Source organism: Leuresthes tenuis, unplaced genomic scaffold (genome assembly GCF_036924035.1).
Source record: "Leuresthes tenuis unplaced genomic scaffold, fLeuTen1.0.hap1 SCAF_24, whole genome shotgun sequence".
Lineage (NCBI taxonomy): Eukaryota > Metazoa > Chordata > Actinopteri > Atheriniformes > Atherinopsidae > Leuresthes > Leuresthes tenuis.
Window position 1 is genome coordinate 24,885,367 of NW_027325378.1, and position 5,270 is coordinate 24,890,636.

Genomic DNA, 5,270 nt, shown 5'->3' on the forward strand with positions numbered 1-5,270 from the left:
GTTTTAGAGTGGGAATAGTGACTCTACTTTTTAAAAAAATGATAGGACTGACCTAAAGAATTGGAGGCCCATCACACTTTTAAACTTTGACTGTAAACTTTTTAGCAAGGTTTTAGCGACACGGATGTCCTCTGTTTTAGAGGAGGTAATTCACCCAGACCAGGCTTGTGCCATCTCAGGGAGACAACTCACCGACAGCCTCGTACTGATTTGAGACATCATTGATTACGCTAGAGACAGAAACACCCGGCTTGTCATCTTAAATTTAGACTTTGAAAAAGCTTTTGATCGGGTCTCGCATCAATATCTCTTTCAGGTGTTGCAGCCATCGAGTAGTTCCTCCTTGGTCAGCCGAGGAGCAAGGGGGGGGGGGGGGGGGGGGGGGAGCAAAGCTCACCATGGGGAAGGTGGCTATGCCAACTAGCCTGATGCCCTGCTCCCGCAGTGACGGATAATCGTACTCTGGTTTCTCTTCATAACGTACAAGTCTTTCGCCTTTTACTAAAGACTTCAGTGGAGAGCAGCACTAATGAGTTGTTTCTATTTTTGGCAGGCTTCACCTTTGCGGGTGAAGCCCTTTCTGTCTGTGCAAAAGAAATCTTGTTACTGTGCAGAGTGACTTCTCTGAGTAGAGTCGCCTTACTTGTTGCGACTGCTTTGTCCTTCTTAATTACCATGTCTAGAAAGATTTAAACAAAAAAAACAACGTTGTACTTTGCAGTAAAAGAAAGAGCAAATCTAAAGTTTCAGGAATCCGAGAATAAGCTTACTTTCACGAGTTCTTCACGATTTCGGATTTTGCAATAAAATGAATTCCTTCACTCAAACTAAATTAAAACTGCTAAACCGCTAATCTGTTACATGTAAGGCAGATTTCAAATTCACCGAAATAGGATCTAAGGGTATTCGGCCAATCGAGCTGTAGCAGCTTCGGTAAAAGAGTATAAGTTGAAGAGTTTGTGAATAAAGGTGTGCGCACACATAGTGAGCTGTAGGAAAATAGGCAGGGAGCAATGCCGGCTGGGGTATATGTTCTTGTATGTTGTCTGACTGTTTGATTTGAATGTGTTGTGTAAGTGTCCTGTTGAATGTTACATGTTTGGGCTTTGACACGCTTCACTGTGGTTGTTAACTGTGTGGTGTGTCCTGAAATGTTATATGTTTGGGCTGTGTGACATGCTTAATGCTTGTCAGTAGCTACCCACTTATTCATATATAGCAACTGACAACATAAGAAGTCCGGACATACTTTGATAGTAGTTGTAGAAGTATCCTTATTGATAATAGATAAACTAATTCATAGTGATAGAACAGTAGATGAACAGGTGCCTGCACATGTCTCACGAAAATAAAATGGGTGTATGATTGCTGACGGCAGAGCAATACTGCCAAACTTATGAGTTCTTGTGGCAAACTTGATTCAGTGTCTTGACGTGTATACGCTGTTTTGCTGACTTGATTGTCACAAGAAACAAAGTGTGTTTGATAAGATCCGACCATTTTATTACGGGAGGATCAGTATGTATGGATTCTGATGTGACTGATAAACCCATTCATATCTTAAGCATCATCTAATACGTGAGACAACGCCCTGACACACAATCAAAAAAAAAAAAGAGAGAGGGGTTTTGTGTCCCCACAGTCCATAATGTAGAAAAGAGAGAAAAAAGCCTTTCTGATTTGGTGTGTGTGCTCACAGTGCAGAGTGTAGAGAAAAGAGAGAAAAGAAAGCCGTTTTGGTGTCACAGGTGTTGTGACTTACACACACATATTTCTGAATTGAGAAAATAAATCATTTTAGAGGAAGCAGTAGAGTTTAGATCCCACATTTGTTGATAGGCATTCATTTATTTTTTCTTTTAATCAGTTTTAAAGTGAATACTAACTGAGAAATGAAAAAGGTTAAGAGTTTAGAAGGTTTATGATCAGCTGAGTCTCTAAACAGAACAGCAAAGGGCTTCATTGAACATTTAAAAAAGATTCAGATTGTTAGAATATCCAGAATTTATAGGAATGGTGGTGATTACTCTTATTTTCTAGAATGGAAATAACTGCACCATGTCTGTTTTATGAATTTAAGGGGCTAAAAAGTTTTGTTCTCGTTTTTCTATGATTAACCGAATGTATGTGAGAGTCCAAACAGACAGAAGGGTTACGGCCAAGCGCTGGACCTTCCAATAAAGATGAGACAGGCTGGACCCGTGCAATACTAGTTAAGACCTGCCTGTGGATAACAGGTTCTTTAAACTCTCACACACACAAACTCACACACACGTTCGCACACATACACCCATACACACACACATTCTTGAGCTTGCTGCAAGATTAAACCTTTGCATTAACCGACTCCAGCAACTCTGAGTCTCATTGAGAGAATTTTCTCAACAATTGGGTACTCAAACCAGATCTCGACGTTTTTTCCGCCGTCCAGGGTCGGAGCTGAAACCGTGCACGGGGGAGTCCAGTACTCCTAATGAAAGACCCCCTGCTGAATTGCGGTAATTAGGGGCCAGTGTCCACTGAAAGGGGGAAAAAGTGACGAGATCGTACTTTTGAATCAATGGCCAGAAGCCATTGGCAGTGCAGGCATCAACAATTATGGTGTTATTTCACCCATTAACACTTAAGGTACCTCATGCAGTGGCTGTGATATGGTTACTTAACAAAATATCTTTACCAGACATCTCTCCTACATAACTGTTCTTCTTTCACAGCCACACCTTGTTGTCGAGAGATGTGCTACACTTAATCCATCCACACTGCTACCTACCCCACAGATGGAAATTCTCATGATTGCATGTCAGAAATAACCATCAATGTTTTACCCAGGCCAGACTTAACTGATATACGTTATGAAAATGCAGAAATAACTATATTTATTCGACAGGTCACGCAAAAAACCCCGATGGCACAAATGCTACAGGATTTGCAGTACTAACAGAAACTGAAGTTTTCTTAAAACAACCACTACCAAAAAATTACTCTGTTCAAGCAGTCGAATTGGTAGCTTTAACTGAAGTTTGTAAATTAAATAACAAAAAGGTTGTTAACGTTTACACTGACAGTCAGTATGCCTTCTCAACTGTACATGTGTTAACACAGCATTGGAAAAACAGGTATGTTGACATCCACAGCTAATGTATAAACTACAAATATTTTAGCATTATTAGATGTTATTCAATTGTCATCTACAATAGACTCGTATGAATGACCAGAAGGAAAACCATACTGCCAAAGAATTTGTTTAAATATGCTGCAGTATTAAGCCATGGACCATGTCATGTCTCAACAGGAGGGATGGAAGCAATAATGAACAAGGTTTTTACAGCATATGGTTTTACTAATTATTGAAAAATTATTTTTAGAATAAAGAAATGAATAAAGTTTTGTCTAGCAGGTCAAATATGTGCAAAATACAATCCACAGGGCAATCTAAGACCAAAACAAAGATAATACCCTAAGCCAGTGTATCTTTTTCAAAATATTTGTTTGGATTTCATTATTTCATTATTGTGTAGATTTCATTGAACTAAATTAATGTTAAGGGAAACGATTCTGCTCAGTGACAACAGAGGTTTTTACCAAATGGACTGAAATATTTCCATGTGCACAAGCAGATGCACTCTCAGTAGCAAAAGCACGGGTAAAATAAATCATTTCTAGATTTGAAATTCCTGAAAAGATCTTCAGTGATAATTTGACACACTTTGTAAACAATGTCATCTCACTGATGGCAAAGAACTTAAAATAGACCTTAGAAACCACTGTGCATATCATCCACAATCAGCAGGTTTCGTGGAGAGACACAATGGAATAATTAAGTCAAGACTGAAAAAAATCATGGAAGAAATGGGAAATGTTGGGTTTACTGTTTACCATCCTAAAAATGCATCCTCCAACTAGCACAAGATGAACTCCATTTGAGAAAAGGTATGGAAGACCATTTGTACTCCCACAGTCAAAACACAGTCATCAACTGACATGATGAAGAAAAAAAGAAAAAGAGAAGAAACCTTAGCAGAATACAAATATTAACAAGTAGAGAGATCTCTTCTGTTTAGTCTGTTCCAGGTGAACCGGTGAAGGAATATCTGAAGACAGTAAAACCCGGGGACTGGATCATCATCTAAGTGATAAAGAAAAAGAACTGGTCCAGTCCAAGGGGGGAAGGTCAATTTCAGGTACTACTTACATCACCCACAGCAGCTGAAGGACTTCTTGGATTCACTTATCACATTGTACTACGACCTTCAGAAGTAGGGAAAGATTAGTTACCCACCACTGTTTTCTGAGGCAAAAGTCTGACTACAAAGGGGAATTCTCTCTACAGGAGGGAGTTCATCTCAACCTCAGTGAAGAAAACAACGGCTAACATGAGAACATAGGGTGTGACTAAAATAAGACAGGGAAAATGGATGGACAAAGGCCGTGGCATCCATTCAGATTACCAGGATTTTGTGGGTTAAGAGGAACCAGCTGTGTATTATTAATCATTACTCTTATTATAGTATTCCCAATTTTATGGTATGAAGCATGGATTAGCAGAAATAAAGATGATGCAGGACAGAGTACCACCACTGTCCCCTTGACATAGAAAGTGCCACACTAGTAATAACATTTATTTAAACTTGGAGATAAATGGAGAAAATAATCTCATATGCAATAGCTGAGACAGAAAAAACAGAAAACTTTTGAAGACACGATTAAAAGAACATTTAGAACATACAATAAGCTTAAAAGGAGTGACAAATCTGCGACTGCGGAGCATAGAAGTCTAATTAAAAACAGGAGCAGTAGGACAGACTTTTGGGAAATCTGAGTAAGCTCTGGGAATCAAATTTAGATAATGATCAGACTTGGCCGTTCTTATTTCTGCTGTACATTTATTTCTAAGCTTCCTAAAAGCAAGGCAATGACCCGGGGCCCTCATATGCCCAGCTAGCATCCAAGGTTTATTTGGAGGTGGTTCAGCTGCAAGTTGTGAATTTCTGACTAAAGTTTGTAAAAAGCGGGTAAGACAAGTTGCGAATGCCTGCCAATGTATGATCAAAAGAGGGAAAGAAGGTCTGAATATCCAACCATAATTTGTAAAAACCGGGGAAGAAAAGGCTCGAAAGCCCGACTATACACCATCAACAGCTGGAGCGGAGGTGTTCAGCTACAAGAAGGTGTGAATGTCCGACCATAGTTGGTAAAAAGCGGATAAGAAAAGGTGAGAATAACCGACTGTACACAATCAATAGCGGGAACGGAGTTGTTCGGCTACTAAA

At 39.4% G+C, this 5,270-nt stretch overlaps 1 non-coding gene across 1 annotated transcript; it reads left to right on the forward strand.

Moving 5' to 3' along the window:
• Nucleotides 1–457: 457 nt before the first annotated feature.
• Nucleotides 458–571, forward strand: LOC140285037 (U5 spliceosomal RNA). Its single transcript, XR_011910239.1, has one exon. It is a non-coding gene; the product is annotated as a U5 spliceosomal RNA (small nuclear RNA).
• Nucleotides 572–5,270: the final 4,699 nt, after the last annotated feature.